General features: G+C 66.1%; 1 protein-coding gene across 6 annotated transcripts in view; it reads right to left on the bottom strand.

Moving 5' to 3' along the window:
- Window positions 1-19,919, bottom strand: part of AGAP1 (ArfGAP with GTPase domain, ankyrin repeat and PH domain 1) — a 502,434-nt gene that overhangs the window by 233,796 nt on the left and 248,719 nt on the right. Inside the window, exon 1 of one of the 6 annotated variants that reach the window (XM_056122140.1) lies at window positions 10,387-10,731. The exons of the other annotated variants lie outside the window; for them this stretch is intronic. The gene's annotated coding sequence lies outside the window, so the exon portion shown is untranslated. Of the gene's footprint in view, window positions 1-10,386; window positions 10,732-19,919 lie in introns of those variants that run through there. 6 annotated transcript variants of the gene reach the window in all.

Raw genomic sequence — 19,919 nt, 5'->3', positions numbered from 1 at the left:
GGTGGGGGCTCGGGGCTGAGCCTGGGGGTGGGGGCTACCGCTTCTGGGGACAGAAGCCCCAGAACCAAAAGGGCCGGCGGGGGCTGTGGACACTAGGGAGGTCCCGCACCCACTGCTCTCCTGGGCGCCCCTGGACGTGAAGGCCAGGAACATTGGGAGCCCCCGGCCCCCCACCCACCCCAGAGCAGGGCAGGTGCCCACAGCCAGGGGCACGGCCGCCTGCTGCAGCCTCGGGCACCTCTGAGCAAAGAGAGCTCCTGTCCTCTCAGCAGCGGTCAGCAATCTGCCCCCAGGACACAACTGACGCTCAGACGGACGTGGCGGCTCTTTCCAATGGTCAGTGGGTTAGTGGCTCGGACAAAATGCAGGGTCTTGGCGAAAGGGCCCGAGAAAAGGTCCAGAGGGCTGTATGGCCTGGGTTCGACTCTTGGCCCCACATGACACCCCCTGAGAGTCCCAGGATGTTGCTGATATGCACTGCGAGACACACACACACACACACACACACACACACACACACACACACACACCTGAAATTAGGAGGTTGCCGAAGCAAGCCCGGCACTCCCGGCTGAAACAGACAGGGACGGAGACAGGCGAAGGTCGTGATGTACAATCCCAGGCCGGGCTGCGGGCGGCCTGTGTGCTGGGCGCAATCAGGGCCGATGGCTTTAATTCCATTAAAAACAGCCAGTAAGATTTTCTCATTCACAGCGCAATCACCCTTTCTATTACGGGATGGCTCGCTGACGGAAGACGGGGAGTCCTGAAGGCGGCGCCGAGCCCGCGGCATGGGGAACACTTTGGGGCGCAGACCGGCCCTGGGAGTCACTCAACAACTCCAACAACTCCGAGCGCCTGGCCTGCAGGTGTCGGCCTGGAGGGCAACACCTGTGGCTCTGGATGCCTGAGCTTCTCTCATTTCTGGAACCTTCTCTGGAGGAAGGCCATGTCCTGCAGGCCCACAGCAGTGCGCAGTTGGTGGCCCCCGGTCCCTGCTTCTCGATTCAGGGGCTCCCGGCTGGCCAGCGGGGAGGGGCTGGGTCAGAGTTCATCCTGAGAGCCGGTCTGGGTGGCACCCCCCCCAAACACACACACACACACACACACACACACACACGAGTGCACGGGGCCAGGCGCAGGAAATAGACAGCGATTTCCTGGTGCCACTTCCGATCCTGGGGCCGCATTAACCCGATTAAATCCTCTCCATTAGGCTGGAAGCGATTCGGGCTGCCGGCGGCTGGTCTGCAGAGCCGGGGTGGGGATGGGAGGCGGGGGGCGGGGAGTGGACACGCACGCCCGTGGGCCGCGCTCCTCACGGTGCGCACACGGTTACAGGAAGTACCCGGCAGAGGCGTCCACCTGCCCTCAGACTCCAGGTCCCCCGGGATCTCCCAGGGCTCCTGACGCTGGCAACCGGGGTCCACAGGGGTGGGGGTACGAAGGCGCTGCCCATGGCCGGGTGGCCCCGTCACTGTGCCCCATGACCCAGCCTTCTCTGCATTCCCATGCTCCTCGCACAGCGCGAGTCCTGGACCCTGTGCTCTCCCGTTCCGGGCACCAAGTGTGCCCAGCCGGCACCCCCACCCACGGGCTCCACTCACAGGCTCCACCAGCAGTGCTGGAGTCTTTGTGCCGGGAAAGCATGGCACCCCCGAAACCTGACCTCCTTGGGGAAACTCCACCGAATATGCAGAGCCCAGAAGGCATGAATGCAGAGCAGATGGGGGACACCCCGGGCCACCTGAGCGCGAGAGGTAAAGACGGGGGCCCAGGGCGGGGCAGGATCCAGCCCCCGGACCAGGTCGGGGTCCTCTCTGGGGGGTGCAATAGGGATACCCCAAAGCTCTGGTCTTGATGCCCCCCCCGGGAACAGACACAGGAACAAGGTTGCTCCCTCTGGGGGAGCTGGTCCCAGCAGGCCCTCTGGGCACATGCTGCCCGTCTGGAGGTGGCCGCGCTGGGCTGTGCCCCCCACCTCCTGACCCTCCCCCTCCCCTGACCTGCTTCTGCCCCGTTTCTGGGATGTGCCCTGAGCCCTGAGGTACCCAGGGGACGGGAGTGCCGGCTTTGGGAAGGGGAGTGCTGGGCAGGTGAACAGGGTGCCGGCCTGAAAAGGGTATGGGCAGGAGGGGCCCCGAGGGAGCGGGTGCGAGTCCTACAGAGGCCACCATCGCCAGAGCAAAGGTGGGGGCTAGGGGCCCTGTGGAAGGGCCAAGGCCTCCACTATGGGGGAAAGGCCAGGTGTGGGGGTTGTCCACACCTAGGGGACGGCCCCCGAGCTGCATGGACGCCCGGCAGGAAGGCCCCTGGGTGGGCAGGGGGTCATCAAATACTGGTCCGTAGGCCCAGCACACACGGCAGGGGTGCGGGGGCCTGCGGGGGCGTTGGAGCACGGGACCAACCCCCGCCCCAGTCACTGCATCTCCCACCGGGCAGCCAGCCCTGGCCACAGGCTGCAGCGATGGCGCCAAGGTCAGGACAGCGCGTGTTCCCCGGAGACTCCAGCGTCCCCCAGCTCATTCCTGGGGAAGGGGGGTTCACCTTCACTTCGCACCCCTGCAAGTCGCTGGCCACTATCCTCAGAGGTCCTCAGAGCTGTGCTCCACTTGCACCCTGACCAAGGAGGCCCGGAAGGCAGAAAGGGGACACTTGGCCCCAGGAGTGTGCCCTCAGGCGCCCGAGCAGCACCCATGACACGGGCCCTGTGTCCGAGTCTCTGTTATTTGCGGCCCATGCTGGCTGGGTGCAGGGCGAGGGGAGGGGAGGGGCCTCGGGCCTGGAGGGGACAGTGGCAGATCTCGGGGACCCGTGGCCTGGAGCACACTTGACAGACTTAAAATGCTCCGCCGTTGCTTCTGTGGACTCTACGCCACGGCTTGGAGACATTCCAACAAAGGTCACCTCCCGTCCAGTTCCTGGAGGGCCTGGCCCAGTCGCAGACGTCCAGGCCCACCCAGGCCCAGGGCGCAGACAAAGCCCCAGGAGGGAGCCCCCAGGGCAACAGGCTGAGGGAGGGGTCGAAGCGTCTGGTAAGCGGACGCCCCAGTCCCACTCTCCGAGAACCCCGAGAACCCCGAGAGCCGCTCCGGCAGGTGGGAAAGAGGTTCTGGAACTGGGCCAGTCACGGGAGGGGAAACCACCGCGTTTGTGAGGCTGGATTTAGAGCTCCGGGAAGAAAAGCATCAATTTAGGCTGCCGGGGCCGCCAGGGAGGGCTGCAGGCCAGAACACGAGCAAGGAGACGCCCGAGGCAGAGGCGGGAATGAGGAGACTCTGCCCTTCGGGGTGAACCACACCCCCCACCGCATCTGCTGGCAACAGCTGCAGCCGGGGAGCTGGGCCGGGCCAGGTGCCGCTCACCTGTAAGAGGAGCAGGGTAGGTGCGTGACACACCAGCCTCGGAGTCCTCTGAGAGGCACACACACAGATGTACACACACACACACACACACACACACACACACACACACACACTAAGAAACACAGAGACACGCACATAGACAGACACCTAGATCTGGATGCACACACACAAAGACTAAAGCAAACAGACACAGGCGCACAGACAGACGTGCGCACAGTCACACAGATACACGCAAACACACACACAGACGCAGAGACATACGCGCACACAGTCAGATACACACACATGCAGATGCAGGCATACACGCACAGTCATGCATGCATACACACACACACACAGACAGCCAGACGCACACATAAACACAGAGAAACACACATGCAGATGCATATGTGCAGACACATAGGGTCACAGACACACAAACATGCATGCATACAAACGCAGAGATATATGCACACATGCAGACATGGGGACACACACACATACACACGCAAGATCCCCCCACGAACCAGGCGCTAGTGTAAGGAGTGGGGTCAGATCGAGCGTCAGGCAAAGCCATGGCGTGCGCCTGCCCAGTGCCAGCCAGAGGAGCTGTGCTGGCCATGACAACAGGTGGCAAGGACCAAGCCTGTGGCTTGGCCCTAGCAGCACGTGTGAGCCCAAGGGTGGCCCGCGGGGCCTCCTCTCGGGGCCTGATCTCGCCAGGCAGAGGACTATGCAGAAAGGCAGAGTTCCAGTGCTTTGCACCCCTCAGTGGAGGCCCCAGAGCTTCCGGGGCAGTGACAGAGGCTGGGCCCCACGCCATCCACACTTCTGCTCTGTCACAAACACGCCCAGGGACACGGATGGGCAGTGGCACGTCTGGGGGCCAGTGGGTATGAGGAGCTAGGACAGAGGAGGAGCAGGCTGACCAGGTACCTGCCAGTGCAAACTACAAGCAACGGCCCACAGCCCGACAAATCCAAGGAATAACAGCCCACGAGCCCAGCAGACCACAGGACAACAGTCCACGAGCCCTGCAGATCACAGGACAATGGCCCACAAGCCCTGCAGACCACAGCACGATGGCCCACGAGCCCTGCTGACCACAGGACAACGGCCCACGAGCCCTGCAGAACATAGGGCAACGGCCCATGAGCCCTGCAGACCACAGGACAATGGTCCACAAGCCCTGCAGACCACAGCACGACAGCCCACGAGCCCTGCAGACCACAGGACAATGGCCCACGAGCCCTGCAGACCTCAGAATGTTGGCCACAAGTCCTGCAGACCCGAGAAGATGACCACCCCCAGACTGCCCTCCGGAGCCAGGACTCAGCAGGCGGCCACCACGCAGGGAGTCAGGGAGTCTCTCCCGCGGTGCCTGGCACTGGTCTCAAAGCAGGCCTCCCCACCTGGAACCCTGGCAAGCGGAGCTCCCCTTTGTGGGGGCCGGGGAGGGCAGGCGGACTCGCGCCAGGGAAGTACGCCCCACCTGAGTCCCCCCAGAAGCCCTTCCCATCAGCTGAGTCCAACAACAACGACTCCTAACACACGAGATATTTTTGTGTAAAGAAAAACAAACAAAAAACTCCAAGAAAATCCAAGGGCTAAATACTGGCTTTCAATCATGCCCGCAGAGGAGCGGACGGCACGTTGGCTGCTGCAGACGGCAGGTGTCCCTCCGTGCGCCCCCGCGGACCGGAGGCAGAAGAACGGGCCGGAGGGAGCGCGGCAGAAACGCGTGAGAAAAAGTCGGGACTCGCGCACAGGCAGGCAGATGGCGCCTCTCTAGGACGCGGCCGGGACACTGACTCCTTCTATGCGGTCATCCTGCGGCCGCCTCAATAGATAAAGCGTTTCTGTGTGTCTTGTGTTTCGCCCTGCAACAGCATCTTCAATGAACCTCGTTGTTGCAAACCATTCCGTAAAGCTGACTCTCTCCGAGGACCCGGGGGGGTGACACAAAGCCTAAAGGTGCTCTGCCTCGCACGCGGCGGACCCCTGCGGACCCCCGCTTGCATCTCCGGGGCACGGAATATCCCGAGCACGGCCGGAGTGGTCCCTGAGCATCGCGGGGTGTGGCTGAAAAGTGACTCTCTTTGAAGGGGGAATTTCCTATCAGAAACAGAAGCTGGAGCATCCCCCTTCCAGGAGACAACCACACTTCAACCTGGAGTTCCTGTCTTTTCCTGGATGGACACTCTCTCCCCTCCAGAATTCCCTTGGAACACATAATTCATATGCATTCTGTCTGTCTTTCTCATACACACACACACACACACACACACACACTCTCTCTCTCTCTCTCTCCTACCTCTCTCTCTTTCTGTGGCCCTAAATGAAAGTATTTCACTCCTCAGGGCCAGAGAGAGGTAGCACAGTGGCTCGGGTGTTTAATTTGCATGTGGCTAACTGGGGTTCAATCACCGGTACCCCTTATGGTATACCCCTAAGAACCACCAGGAGTGATCCTTGAGGATAGAGATAAGCCCTGAGCACTATCAGGTGTGACCCCCAAAGCCCAAAACAAAGCAGACCAACAACAACAATAAAAAACAGTATTTCAATCCTCAAAAACAAAAATGGATGCTTCTCTGACCCAACATGACTTCATTTTGTAAAAAAAAAAGCACATTATGAAAAGCTTCACACCCTCTTGGAATTGCTGGGAGCTGGCAGGAGTCACCGAAATCTGGAGAAGGGTAAAGATTTCCAGGAGTTGGTGACGGAATCTCCTCCTTCCCACGCCAGTAAACTCCTACTGACCCTGCAGAACCCAAACCCGGGTCGCCCGCCCTCGCTCACTGCTCTCCCTCCCCATCCCCGGCTTCTCCAGGATCCCGGGTCACACGCCCGGCACCACGCTCGTGATTCTGCAGTTCCAGAGTCTGGCCAGACGCCCCGAGATACAGAGAAAGGGCAGCCCGGGAGGAAGCGCCCAGTCCTGCCCAGGGACGGTACTGCATGTGTGCGTGTGTGCGTGCGTGTGTGTGTGTGTGTGTGCATGTGTGTATGTGCGCATGTGCGTGTGATGTGCAGAAGTGCGGTCAGCGGCCAGCTTCCCTGGGGAGACCCACCCAGCACGCGGGGAGCGGGGGCCTTAGTCAGCGCTCGCTCCCAGTCCCACTGCCAAAGCACCATAGAAACTGCACAAATGTTTACGGGCGCAGCAAGGAAACAAGATGCACCAAGAAAGGAAAAGAACACGACAGCGTCGGCGAGCCAGGCCCACCACAGCCACACCAGAGGCGGCCGCCAGACCCACCAGGCGCCCAAGGGGTCCGGAACCTTCTCCCGGGGGCCGAGACACTCCCCACCTCGAGCACCCCAGGGGAAGGGTGCTGGCCTCAGTAGGCCTTGGTGGGGCACGCTCTCAGTATTCGCTCATAGGCAGATTTCTGGGGGACACGGGGGGGCTTTATTACCCTCTGTAGATGGGGCCGTGGAGCAGGGACGTTCAGGACGTAAAGACGTCAAGGGAGACACAATGTGACTAGGCTCAGGCAGGGCTCTGGCCTGGGGTGGAACCCCAGGAGCAGGGGACCCCACGAGGTGAAGACAAGGGCGCCTGCCCAGGGAACAGCCCAGCACCGTGACTCAGGGCTGCGGGTTTCCACAGCTGCTCCGAGGGCCGCTTATGAACAGGCAACCGATTCTGAAACACGTGTGTGCCTTGACGAGCTCGCCGTCCCTCTAACGGGAACCAGCGGGTCAGGGTTTCCCGCAGAACTCAGCCCGCGCCTGGCCCAGGAACCAACCAGGGTCAAACTACCGGGACATCAAATTCGTTATTTCATAACTCTCTGCCTTTCTCCACGGAAGGTTCTAGAAACTCCGAGAGTCCGTCCTCCCACCCAAAGGGAGAGCCACAAATGCAGGGAAGAGGGGCTGGAAGAGCGAAGCCCCAGGGCGGGGGAGGCAGGCGCCAAGAAACCCCTTGTAAATTACTCAATTAGGGCCCGGCGTGGCCCAGAGCATCGATGAATCACTTTATTGCTGTAATCAATCCGTGTGGACAGCACCCGGGCCCCCTGGGACACGTGGGGCCACGCCCCGCTCGGAGGTGCGTAGAAGGGTCCCCTGCAGTGGAGTGTGTGTGTGTGGTGGGATCTTTGTTGCCCACAGGGTGCTGGGTTGGACGTGGGGGCCTGACTCCACCCACCACACCTGAGCTGCTGTCAGGTGGGCCTCAGCCTCGTGAAGGACACAGCCCGGGAGCCGGGATGTGCCTGTCACACATCAGGGTCCGTCCTACACTGAGAGACCCCGCCGGGATGGGAGCAGCGTGTCCCCCCACCCCCACCCCCCAAACAGGCAGGGGCGCATGGGCGGGCTCGGAACTCACATGGGAGCTGGCCAGGCGCAAAGGGTTAAAAAGCACACATCCGGGGTCAGGGCCACCGTGTGCCCTGTGCAGATGCCTCAGCTGGACCGAGCCTGGAACCCCACAAGACAGACGAGCCTTTTCTGGGGGGGCCTGGGGGAGTACTCCTGGGCAGTGCTCAGGAGGCCTGGGGGCCTTCCAGCCAGAACAGCGACCAGTGTCAGTCAGGCCCAGAGGGTGCCCGGGACTGAACCAGGTCTGGCTGCACACGCGGGACGCGCCCCGTCCCTCTGCCATCTCTCCAGTCCCAGTGGGACCCACTTAAACCAGCCACCGTGATAATCCCTTTAGTTATTTCCCTTAAATCCAGGCATCAACCTGGAACCTCCAGGTCTGCTCAGTGAGAGAGAGAGAGAGAGAGAGAGAGAGAGAGAGACGCGTCCCGGCGGCCGTGTCTCCCTGCTTCCCTTTGTACTCGAAACACGTCTGACACAGTGACTGTGGCCCAGCCCGGGAGGGCGCGCGGCGAGTATCACGTTTCAGCTTCACACGGCTGCGCTGCGGTTCCGAGATGCCAAAAGGCCTCCCTCCGAGTGGACATCTGATGCCGACCGTTACGGCACTTGGTGGCCAAGCCTCGTCACCCTGCGGAGGGGTCTCTCCCAGCCCCTGCCGAGTGCTAGTGGCGACCCGCACCGCTGTTGTCACTGCAGCATTTTGGGGGTGGGGGCAGGGGGCTGCTGGGATTTCGGCACTCATTTCCGGCGGGGCTGGGGGGAGCCATCTCTGGGCTGGCCAGTCACACGGCAGCTAGCTCCGTGCAATTGCTCTGGCTCTGTGCTCTCTCCCATTTCACTCCCCAAACACGAATAATCCCCGAGACCACATCCCCCTCCCACCCCCCCAACCCCCGCCAGACCTGTCTGCCACAGAGCAGCCTGGCAGCCCTCGGACCCAGGTGGTCTCTGATCCCCACCTGAGGCTCCCCCCACCGACCCCCCCGGCCCCTCAAGCCTCCAGTCTGGACTAGAAAGCACATCAGGTCACATCGGTGATCCCAACTCTGTCCCGGCAGCAAAACCAGCCACCAGGACCGGCCGCGCACCGCCCTGAACCTCTGTCACCGACACTTCCGGCCAAGGCAGGCCACGAGATGCTCGGGTGTGCGGTCCCCTGTACTCGGCCGACAGGGAGACCCCGTGTGTGCTCGCCGGGGGCTCAGGGGCCCCCATCACGTCTCCATGGGAGACCCCAGGGCCGGGCCACCAGGGCCGAGGCACGCCTGGCACTGGTCCCCTCTGCAATCCGCCAGCCTGCCGGCCGGGAGACCACCCAAACACTGCTGCCTCTCCCCGTCGGGGTGCACGGCGAAGGCTGGCAAAGCCGGTGCCCCGCTGCCCCTCCCCCACGAGCCTGTCTGGAGCCCAGGCGGCTAATTACTATTTTCTCCCGAGCCCCTGAGAACAAAGATGCAAGCCTGCTATTAGGCCGGACTCTCCCATCGGAACTCCGGGCCCGCAGACAACAGCGGAGGCCACTCGGCCGGGCCAACTGCTTTGCTTTCCCAGAGGAAACTCCGGCGCCCTTTGCCACGGGAAGAGCCGGCAGGAAGCGGGCGGGATCGCGGCTGGAGTCGCGCCCGCTGCCCTCCCAACCAACCGAGAATTCCAACACGAGGTGGCGGAGAGTGGCCGAGGCCGGTGCCAGCCTGTGATGCCCGTCACTCCCCCTTGGCACAGAAATCCCGATTCCTAACACATCGGCACCTTCCACGGGCTGCGTCGGGTCCTCGCTCACACTCCGAGGGGCTCAGGAAGGAGCCTGTTGGAAGTGGACAGCACCGGTCGGCAACGGACCCTCCAAGCCAGCGATGGCGCCCACTGACAGACACCCCGGGTGTCCGTTAACTGGGACATCCCCGCACCTCTCCCATTTCACCTCCCCAAACACGAATCCCCAAACACGAAGCCCACTGGAGACCCCTCTCTCCAGGGTGGAGAGTCAACAGGCCAAACCGCTCGCCAAAACCCCACCCTGCAGGCCTGCAATCTGCTCCCTCCAGCTCTTGGGGATGGACAGAGGGGCCCTGACATGTCAGCACCAAAATGCAGGCAGAGACAGGGGCTGGAGTCTCCGCCGTTTTTTCCGGAGGACTGTGATGCCCCCCAGATGCTTTGGGGAGAAGGCATCCATCCGCCAGTCCAGTCTGACGGCGGAGCCGCCTCCAAGGGGAGGCTGCGGGGAGGGGCAGGCCCTGAGCCGCTGACCCGGGGTGCAAGGGCGCAGCGTCAGGGTGGCGGGCCTCCCAGACGATGGGGGACGCCTGGCTGGGCGGTGGGCAAACCCTCTTGAAATGAGGCTCCTGGGGGGGCGGGGAGCGGCCAAATCCAACCCCCCTCCCAGGCCTCCGCACGGCTCACAGTGGGGAGGAGAGAAGCCGCCCCTGGTGAGGCGCCTGTGCCCGAGCAGCACCAGCTGCGCCCGAGCCGCGGCCAAGCCCGCTCCCGGGGACACCCGCGGGCAGCTGTCATGCCACGGTGCGCAGAGAGGCCCAGCGGCCGGCCAAGGCCAAGGGCATCTGCCTCCGGACACGCCCCGCCAGAAACGTGCTCAGACCGGGGCCGGGGCGGCTCGGGAGGGCGGCCCCCTCCAGCCGCCTGGGCGCACGCACCCGCCCGGCCCGGCCCTGCCCTGCCCGGCCCGGCCCGCCGTGCCCACCTCTGCGCGGCGACCCGTCGATGCTCTCGGCGCTGGACGAGTGCGCGTCGGCCCCGGCCGGGGGTCGGCGCAGGCTGCTGAAGTAGCCGCGGGGCCGCGAGCCGGGGCCCCGGGGCCCGGGCCCGCCGGGCGCGCCGTCCCTGCGCGCGAAGATGCCGCTGAGGAAGCGCAGCAGCCGGTGCTCGGACGCGGCGCGCGCGCGCTCCAGCCGCTGCAGGTCGCTGTTGTCCAGCGTGCGGTTCCTGGCCTGGCCGCGCTCCCAGCGCTCCAGCTCCGAGAGCGCCGGGCTCTGGCTCAGCACCTCGCCCACGTCCAGGGTGTTGCGCTTGTCCGCGGGGCCCGCGGGGTCGGCCCCGGGCTCCCCGGGCTCCGGCTCGGCCGCGCGCCAGGCCGGGGCCGGGGCCGGGTCCGAGGGCGCGCGCGGCCCGCGCCCCAGCCGGGCGCTCCGGCTGCGGCGCAGCGGGGCCTCCCCGTCGGGGCCGCCCGGCCGCTCGGGCGCGGGTTCGGGGCTGCGCGCGCGCGGCCGCAGGCGGCCCAGCTCCAGGTGGCCGGTGCTGCGCGCGCGGAAGGCGCGCGGGCCGTGGCCGTCTCCGCCGCCCTGGGCGCGCGCGGGGTCCCCGGGCCGCGGCGCGGGCGCGTCGGGGGAGCGCGCGGGCCGGCGGGCCGGGCGCGGCGCGGCCAGCGGCTCCTGGCTGACCATGGTCACGGAGATGCGGTAGACCGTCCTGCGGGGCGCCGTGCCGCGCTGCATGTCGGCGGCGCCGGCCGGCGGGTCCGTGCCGGCGGGGGCCGCGGGCGCGCGGGGCGCGGGGCCATGGGCCGGCTCAGGCGCGGGGCGGCCGCCGGCGCGGGCAGGTGCGGCCGCGGCGCGCGGGGCCCGGGCGGGGCGGCGGCGGCGGCGCCCGGCGGCTCATTGTCTGCGCGCGCGCGCGGGCCCCGGTGGCCGCGGGCCGGGCCCCTCTGGGCGCTCGCCGGGCCGGGCCTCGCGGGCAGCTGCGCCGGCCCGGCCGGGGGGCGGTTTCCGCGGGGAGCGCGCGGCGGCCGGGCCGGGGCGGGCCGGGGCGGGGCGGCGCGGGGCGGCGCGGGGCGGGGCGGGCCGGGGGCCGGGGCGGGATCCGCGCGCGCCCCGCACCGAGGCCCCGGGAGCGCGGCGCGGCGCGGCGGGGGCGAGCGGGAGCGCCCGCCGGGCGCGGCCCAAGCGCCGGGCTGGATCGGCGGCGCGCGCGGAGCGGAGCGGAGCCTCGGCGGGGAGGGGGCCCGCCCACCGCGGGGACGCGACCCCTCGAGCCGGGGCTGGGGGACGCCCCGCCCCGAACGCGGCCACCGGCCACCTGCGGCGGGCCGATCCCACCGCCTTCGCTCGGCGATCCGTTAGCAACCCAGGGGTAGGGGTGCGCGCGGGGGTGCGGGGGGCGGGGGGCGGGGGCAGCTGCTGCAACCAGGCCCAGGTGCGCGGCTGCAGGAACAAAGCGCAGCCCGCAGCCGGCCCTCCCCACCGGCAGGTGCTGGCCGCCCGCACGCGCCCTGGCAGGAGGGCGCCCTCCCCGCGCAGCGACAGCACCAGGCCCCGGCGCCTCCTCCCTGCCTCGTCCCCGCGGGAGGCTGCAAAGGGAGCAGCCGGCCCGGTGGTCTCCTCGGCCTGCGGGACCCACAGCGGGACCCTGGCCCGGGTACTGAGCCCTCCGGCGGCGCCCGTGTGCCACCCTGGTTTCTATGGCTTTTCCTTGCGAGGGGAGGGGCTCCCTGCCCAGGTTCCCCCAAGCACCCACCGGGCCCCTCCTTCGGAGCACTGTTTGGCCGGGCTGCACTGCAGTGCTCCATGTGCAGAGGAAGGTTGCCACCTGCTTCTCTGGAGGGGCGGTAGGACAAGGCGGGGACCGCGCCACAGGTGACTCCGTGTGCCTCAAACGGGCACTAATAGGGCAGGCGGTCTCTAGGGAAGGGGGCTGACCTGGGCGCCAAGGCTGCTTACAAGCACCCCTTTCTTCCGGGGTCCCTCCTGGCAGTGTTCAGGGGGCCCTGCAGTGCTAGCAAGGTGCTCCAGCACACCAAGCCACCTCCCCTGCTGTGTCGGTTCCCGGACTCAGAACACACCCGGAGAGGCTCAGGGATCCCTCCTGGCTCTGTGCTCAGGACTCACTCCTGGCTCTGTGCTTCGGACTAACTCCCAGCTCTGTGCTCAGGGCTGACTCCCGGCTCTGTACTCAGGGCTGACTCCTGGCTCTGTGCTCAGGGATCTCTCTTGGCTCTGTGCTCAGGGTTGACTCTGAGCTCTGTTCCCAGGGCTCACTCCCGGCTCTGTGCTCAGGGCCGACTCCCGGCTCTGTGCTCAGGGGAACATATGGGAAGCCAGGGATCGAAGCTGGGTCAGCCGTGTGCAAGCAAGCACCCTCCCCGCTGTATCATCCCTCTGGCCCCTTCTTTAATCCGTTCATCTCTGCAGGCCCCCTGGTGCCCTCTGCACTTGCAGGCAGGCAGGCAGGATGAGAGCTAAGGCCGCTCAGGAAGGTGACGGCAGCAAATCTGGGCTTACCTCCCTCCCAGGGAAATGATACAACCGTGGGAGGCTGAGCCAGCGCCGTTAACATTCTTAACGCCACGGCAGAACGCTGGAGGCCGCTCCGGGCAGGAACCACGGTCTGAGCCCGTGAGGACGGCCACATGGGAGCCAGCACCTGCCTGAACCCCCGGGGGCCCCTCGGGGACACACACAGGTTTTGGTTTTCGCTTGGGGACCACACCCAGCGATGCTCAGGGCTCACTCCTGGCTCTGTGCCCCAGGGTCACTCCCAAGGGTGCTCGGGGGACCCTATGGGGTGCTGGGGATCGAACCTGGACAGGCTGCCTGCCAGGGGACCGCTCTACCCGCTGGGCTATCGCTGCGGTCCCAGGACACAGATTCTGGGGTGCTGGTGTATCCGCAGGTTCGGGCCCTCGGGTGGGAGAGGCTGAGTGGGGAGAAATTCTGCATGGGAGGGAGGGAGGGGTGCAGTGGTGTGGGGGGTGGGTGTGCAAGGGTTAGAGAATGTGGGGGAGGGACAGTGTGTGTGTGTGTATCTGGGGGTGTGGAGGCTGGGCGGACAGGGAGTGAGGGGGTGTGGGCAGGACTATGGGGGTACTGGGAGGCCCCGGGGCTGTGCTTGTGGGGGTGCGTGGGGCCGGCTTGTGTGGGTGCTGGGCGCTGTGCCTTCTCCCAGCGTAGCAGGGCGGGGACTGGCATGGGGCCAGGAGCAGCCCCGCGCCCTGGCATCCGTCATGCCCCCAGGACCCTCACTCCAGTGTGACGTGCTCTGAGCAGGCCATGGGGCGGGGGTGTCCCCGTGTCCTCCTGCAAAGGTGGGGTCCCAGGAGGTGGCCTGGCCAGTCTTGGGGGTGCGGGCGGGGCTTTCCCCAGACCTCACAGGGGTGCTGGGCCCATCCCGGGATACTCGGCCATGCCCCTTCCCCCGAGTGTCACCGCGTGCTCTGCGGAGTGTGAGGTGACAAATGTGATGCAGGCACTGAGCTCCACATCACTGAGTACAAACTCTCACCTTGACTAGTTCCATTCCCCCGTGAGGTGAGAGGTGGGAATGGTGAGAGGCGGGCGCGTGAGGGGGTCCGGGGGAGGGGGGACTTGTGAAAAGGTGGCACCAAGACCTTCCCCTCTCTGGCCTGCTCCCCACCCAGCCGTGGCCACCAGCGCCCCGCCACACGGGGGAGGGACCCAGCCCCGCTCACGGCCCTGGGACCTGACCACAGGCCAGCATGGGTGGCGTCATCCCCGCCCCCCCACGAGACCCACCGCCCAGTCAGAGACCCTCGTGCTAGTGAGCGGTGGGCGGGGAGCTCGGGGAATCCTCCAGCCGGAGTCCAGGCCGGGCTTTGCGCCGGGCTGGGGAGGGCGGGGTGAGGGAGGGCCGCAGAAGATTCCATCTCGGCCACCTAGTGACCCAGAATCCCCCTGACACCGAAGGAGGGAGCTGCTGGGGGCCCCCCTGGCTGCAGGCCAGGGCTCATGGGCTCCCGGGGAGGCACTTGGGGGGGCCCCCACCCGGTCCACTGCTCCCTGCACGGCCCCCGGGCCCGGGCGGGCGGCCCAGGGCAAAGCGCGTCTCCCGACCAGGCAGGGAACATGGGCTCTCCCGGCCGGCTGGACAGCGGGCAGAACCTGTCACCCCAGGGCCCCACTGAGCTGGCCCCTGCCTGTGGACGTCCCCCCAGACGGTCCCGCGCAGCCGCCTTCCCGCCATCCAATGTGACTGTGAAGCCACTGGAGGACGGGGCGGGAGGGGGAGCCCGTCCCCCCGCACCCCTGCGCCAACCCCCAGCAGCAGCCGCAGCTCTGAGGTCATTCCCAGCTGCCCGCGCCCTGGAGAAAGCCCCCCGCCCCGGACCCACCACAGGATGGGGCTACACTCGCCCAGTGGGGAACCCCCCAGCCCTCGTGGGGCGCCCAGCCTGCCCACGCCGTCCATTCCCCCTGCACGTCCCTTTCGGTGGAGGTCAGGCGGGCAGAAGCGGGGTGCGGGGGCTCGTGGAGGCCGCTCGGACCCCTCTCCCAGGTGTGTGAGCAGGAGAATGACCGGGAGCAGCAGCTGACGACAGGGTCAGCGTGTGCACCCGGGCAGTGGGCTGGAGCCCAGCCCCGCACACTGTCACTTCTCCTGCAGGGTGGACACACGTGCACGGGGCCCCACACAGGTCCTGGGGCCCCTGGGCTGTTCTGAGCCTGCAGCCCTCCCCAGCTTCCTGCTCCACTCTGTTCCCAACACAGAAGTCTCTAGAAAAGGTGGAACTGGCTTCCAGCAATCCTCCCAGGTGGACGGCCCAGGACAACGAGCCGGGCTGGGGTGAGGGAAGAGAGAAGCAGGAGTGACCGGGCACCCAGCAGGGAAGGGACCAGGATGGGAGGGGGGGCGGAGTAGTCCCTTCCTCCAAGCCCGCTGCCCGCCCCCCACAGCCCTCACACCCATGGAACCAGGGGACCCCCTGCAGCTGCTGAGGCAGGAGGCAGACTCGAGACCACAGTGGAACGGGCAGCCCGTGATGGGGCAGTGAGAATATCCAGAGTCCTAGGTGCCAGCCCCGGCAGGCGGATCCCATCCAAGTGTGGAAAGGCCACCCCAGGGGTCAGGCCCCAGCGGCTCAAGACAGAGCGACTGGCCACTGCGTGAGCTGCCGCATTAGGCACTGGCCGCCACGTGGGTGGTTCCCAGGATGGTCCATTTCAGCCGCCCCCGCAGCTCTGCCCACCCCCTCGGGGGCTCAGGACCCGGGATGGTCAGTCACTGGCCACTTGCCACGCAGCGGCGTCCTGGAGAAGACCCCCCACCAGGACCTCACGGGAGAGGGCGAGCCGTGGCCAGTCCATCCTACAGAGGCACCTGCAGGCCAGAGCCCCTCCTGGTTCATGGGCCTGACCATCCACGGAAGGTGTCGGGGCTGGGCGGCCCAGCTGCCACCAGGGTCCCCAGCAGCTGGGCATGTGCCCCCCCACCCGCCTGCCCAGGCCCAAGGATGGCGCCACCCGGAAGAGAAGGGGACGGAAGCAGTACAGGGGGACGTTGCCACTGCGGCACGAGCACCACCAGGAGTGACCCCAAAACACAACCACCCCCCAACCCCCCTACACACACACCCAAAGAGTGGGGGGAGAGGGAGAGAGAGAAATGAGGGGGAGGGGAAGAGAACAGAGAGGGAGAGGGAGGGGAGGGAGGGGAGGGAGGGCCAGCCCAGCCGTTAAAGGAAGCGACATCACCACACACAGCGCCCATCTGGGCGGGGACGCAGGAAGCCCGGGTCAGGGATGACCACGACTCCCGACCACGTGTGGCACCTCCGTGAAGACCTCCAACTGCAGAAACTGACCAGGGGGGCCATGGGGGAGGACGGCAAACCTCGTGCTGTACTGACCCCCAACCCCGCGAGCTGTACTGACCCCCTAACCTCGCAGGCTGTATACTGACCCCCAAGCTCCTGCCCACCTCCCCAGAACCCACTCTGCCCCAGAGGGCCTGCACCCCATCAGAGCCCTTTCCAGGGCATAAGGGATGGCAGCCCCCTGACCATTTGGGCTCAGGCCTGCTGCCCCCCCCCCCAAGGGACCCGATGTCCTAGAACTGTCCCCGGCCCCACTGACTGGACTGGCTGGGTCATAAGCCACGCACGGAGACTCCAGGGCCCCTGACCTGTTCCCTGTCCGAGGGGACCGATGTGGGAGGGGTGCGGTACCCCTGGGCCCAGGCTACCCCTGGGTACCCCTCACCTCCGGGCCCCCCACCCCCGAGTCCCAAGGCACGCCGATACCCCATCTAGTTTTGCTGTTTGTTTTGGGGGCCCCACCAGCGAAGCTCAGGGTCACTCCGCACCAGGTGTGCGGGGACCAGGCGTGGTGGCCAGGACCAAGCCCGGATCGGCCGTGGCAATGCGACACTCATCCTTCCCCTCGGCCGCTGGCCCCCGCCGGCCCCCACCACAGGCTCTACTTTACTTCCATAAAGTCACTCACAGTCATTCACCCAACGCCAATCCTGGCAACCGCCGCACTTCCCGCCACCGTATTTCGAATGTTTCCGCCCCAAATCCCCAACTGTGCCCCCCCCAAAGCAGAACCGGAACCAGTGATTTCGCATCAGCCCCCCGAGTCCTGACCTCTGCCCACCACCCTGCTGGCCAAGCTGCCTTTCTGGAATGTTCTGTGGCCGCTGTGGGGAGGGCACTTCCACGCGGATCCTTCAGGAACATGTGCTGGGTCAGTCCAAGCCAGGTCTCCTCCGGCTGCCCCCGACACGCCACCCTCCCCCTGGGCTGGCCCCACAGAAGGCGCGTCCAGGGCCCAAAGGGTCTCCGGGAGCTGCAGGGCGCCCGGTGCCCGCCCCTCCCCTGCCCCCGCCCCCTGTCCTCGACCCATGGTGCCCCGTCCCCGCACGCCAGCTCAGAGCTCCGTGCCCACCCCGCGGGCGCAGCTGCGGCTGAAGACGCCCCCACGAAGCACCAGCTGTCAGGCGACCCTCCAGGTGGTCAACCCACCCCCCAATGTTTTCTGGTTTCCGCCCGGGGAGGGGCCGCAGACAGCAGGGAGGACTGCTGTGGGGATGAGTCCCGAGGGGAGGAGGCAGCACCACTGAGGCAGCCTCGGGCACCTGGGGGGTGACAGGAAGCACAGCGGGGTCCTTCCCGGCGCCGGAGCTGACCCCCACCCACGTCAGAATGTTTCCAGGTGGTGGCTGCAGCCTCCGGGACAATGGGGCACTTTCTGCACATGAAGAAGGGAGAGGACAGTGGGGAGGACACTGGCACATGGCTGACCAGGCCCCAACCCTCAGAGCCCTGAACCCCACCAGGACTGATCCCCGAGCACAGAGCCGGGAATCAGACCCGAGCACAGACCCGGGAGTCAGCCCTGAGCACAGAGCCAGGAGTGAGCCCTGAGCACAGAGCCGGGAGTCAGCCCCAAGTACAGAGCTGGGAGTCAGAGCCAGGAGTGAGCCCTGAGCACAGAGTTGAGAGTGACCCTGAGCACAGAGTCAAGAGTGAGCCCTGAGCGCAGAGCCAGGAGTCAGCCCTGAGCACTACCAGGTGTGGCCCAAAAACCAAAACTGAAGATTTCCGGGGGAAATCTGCACGGCTGGGGGTGGGGTGCAGGGAAGGGAGGGGCAGCAGAGGGACAGACCCCCAGGTACTGGCCTGCCTGTCCTCCTCCCCGCACCAGCCTGACCCCTGGACCAACGAAGAGGGTACGGCTGCCCCAACCAGCCGAGGACAAGACAGCACCAAACCACAAGTTCACGGCAGTGGGAAGGGGCCGCCCAGCACCACCAGGGGGTCGGGACAGGGGCCCAGGGGCTAAGGGAGCCAGCCACCAGCGCACAAACACCCCCTGGGGCTTCCTGAAGCAGGAGGGGTCACTGGAAACTCCTGCAGAGATGGACGTGGCCGGGGGAAGAATGTTCCGGAAATAGGAAACGGCTCGGGCCGGCTGTGCTCACGCAGAGGAAGTGGAATCCTCAGGCCTGCGGTCGGTCGGGATGCAGCAGAGACCCCTAGCAGCGCATCCTGCTGTTGTGGAATGTTCCAGCACCCACCAACCCCGAGGCTGCTGGGCCCAGCCCACGTCAGCCCGCCAACGGCCCAGCCACACCTCCTGCCACCCGAGCTCAAGAGGATGACGACGGACGGGCAGGGCCACCGAGCACCCGCAGGGACTGTCCGCCTCTAAGCGCCCGAGGAGAGGGCTCGGACCCTCCAGGCACAGACCCCCGGCCCCCACTCGCTGGTGCCAAGTGCACCCAGACTCCCCGAGCAGCTGCCCTAGACCCGCCTGTCCTCGGCCACCCATGCCCCTGCCCAGAGGCCGCTCCGGTCCAGCCCCGGACAGCCAGGGAGGGGACGTCGCGGCAAGCCTGGCAACTGCAGGCGTGTGGAAGCTTCTGTTGATTCGGGCGGGACCAGCTGGACGCTGGTGTGTGGAACAGAGACACAGGGCTCAGGACGAGCCGAGGCCAGGGGACACTCCCCACTGGCCCCGGCCCCAGAAGCAGACACGGTGCATCTTCTCAAACGCGATGGCCTCAGCAGGGGCCCGGCACCCACTGGCGCAGGCTCTTGGCCCTGGCTCTCATGGTGCCGGGCAGTGGGGGAAGTGGGATGCGGTAGGTTGAAGGGGACAGAGACTAAAGTGGCCCAGAAGGGGACAGGAACGCGGTGAGCGGGTGGGAGAGACTTTCGACGGTGCGGGAGACGCCCTCGGCGGCGTAAGTATTTCAATGACCCCCTAAACCAATGCGAGCCCCATGACTGTCCCAGGTCCCCTCACTGCTGAGCTCGTGAGGGGCACTGGCCGGAGACACCCACCCCTCATCCCCGATGGCCACGGTTCCTGAGACGCGCCGGAAACCGAGGCAAAGGCCTCACCCTCCCGTCAGCTTCTTCGACTTAATTAATTCCGTGTCCTCGGTCCCGCCATGAATAAATTTTCAAAGCGTATGTCTGCTTTTAAATCGGCACTGACCTTGTTTGGAACGAACAAATGTTTCTATTAACACACCATCGGAGGGGGAAAAAAAAAGGGATGGAGGGGGGGTGGCAATCTCCCCGGGGAATTAATATTCTTCATCCGTGAGCGAGCTGCGTCTGAGATGGTGGAGCGTGGCCACCGGGAGCTCGCAGGAGGCGCGTCTCTGCGGGCCTGGGGTGCAGGGCCACACCGGGACGGGAAGGACGACCCAAAGCTCGTCACCTGCACCCCGAGGGTCATCTGAGGCTGTCCTGCTGACCCCTGTGGGGACAGGGACATGGTCTGGTAAGGAGCCTCCCGCCCTCAGAGACCCGCACACAGGAAACCAGCGTCTGGGCCTTCCTGCCTGCACCCACGTCCCCGATGCCAACGGGGAGTCCCGCTCGGCACAACGAAAGCATTTCCCGCCAGCGCTTCTGCGTGCCGGAGGTGACGGGACTGGTCCCGCTTGCAAAGAGGAGGGGGCCGGGCTAAGGCAGTGGCCCGCATGCAGCCGACTCTGGGTCAAACCCTCGGCACACTGTGGCCCCCTGCA

Source organism: Sorex fumeus, unplaced genomic scaffold, assembly GCF_029834395.1.
Source record: "Sorex fumeus unplaced genomic scaffold, SorFum_2.1 ptg000005l, whole genome shotgun sequence".
Lineage (NCBI taxonomy): Eukaryota > Metazoa > Chordata > Mammalia > Eulipotyphla > Soricidae > Sorex > Sorex fumeus.
Note: the sequence above shows the minus strand (reverse complement) of the source record. Positions and strands in the feature narration are given on the sequence as shown.